At 62.3% G+C, this 682-nt stretch overlaps 1 protein-coding gene across 1 annotated transcript in view; it reads left to right on the plus strand.

Annotated features, from left to right (window-relative positions):
- Positions 1-682, plus strand: part of ST6GALNAC5 (ST6 (alpha-N-acetyl-neuraminyl-2,3-beta-galactosyl-1,3)-N-acetylgalactosaminide alpha-2,6-sialyltransferase 5) — a 171294-nt gene that overhangs the window by 8542 nt on the left and 162070 nt on the right. The window lies entirely within an intron of this gene.

The following is a 682-nucleotide window of genomic DNA, read 5'->3' on the forward strand; positions in this document are numbered from 1 at the left end:
GCCGGGCTCAAATCAGAGCCGCCCGCGCCCCGTCACCCATCATGGAAATCCTTCAAGAAAAAGTGGCTCCGGACGCATGTGCCTGAGGATTCCGTACAAAAGAGGTGCCCAAAATGAAGACCCTGATGGTGAGTCATTTGTTCCAACTCCTCGGAGCAGAGGCGGGGACCCCCGGGAGCAGCGTCCCCGGGGTGCGTGGGAGAGCTCCAGGGGCGCCCAACCCAGCCCCGCGAGGTCGCCTGTTACAAAGGGATAACTTTCCACCTGCTCCGCGTCCCCTCACGATTCCGGGGTTCTGCCTGAGTAGGTATCCCAGAGCCAAGATCAACTCAGCTTGCGTAGGCTCCTGGACCTCGGCAGGAAGTCTGGGGGGCCAGCAGAGAGCTGGAGTGGTGGGCGCATTGCTCCGGGGGTGGGGGATACCCCAAAGCAACCGCCTGGCAAAAACTAAGAGAGGTGACGGGAGACCTTTGCAGACTTTCTGGGTTTCCTTGAATGATTGCAAACTTGCAAGAATCGCCGGGGTAAAGCCCCACGGGTCCAGTAAGGAGAGGGTGCCAAGGCTAGAGATTCCAGCAGGCGAGTTGGCGAGAGAGTCCCTTCCCCGAAGTGCGAGAGACCCCCGCCCCTGCCCGCTCGGCCGGCGCGCTCCCCCTCCAGTAGCCAGGCGCCGCGCTCCACC

This window comes from Myotis davidii, unplaced genomic scaffold (assembly GCF_000327345.1).
Source record: "Myotis davidii unplaced genomic scaffold, ASM32734v1 scaffold248, whole genome shotgun sequence".
NCBI lineage: Eukaryota > Metazoa > Chordata > Mammalia > Chiroptera > Vespertilionidae > Myotis > Myotis davidii.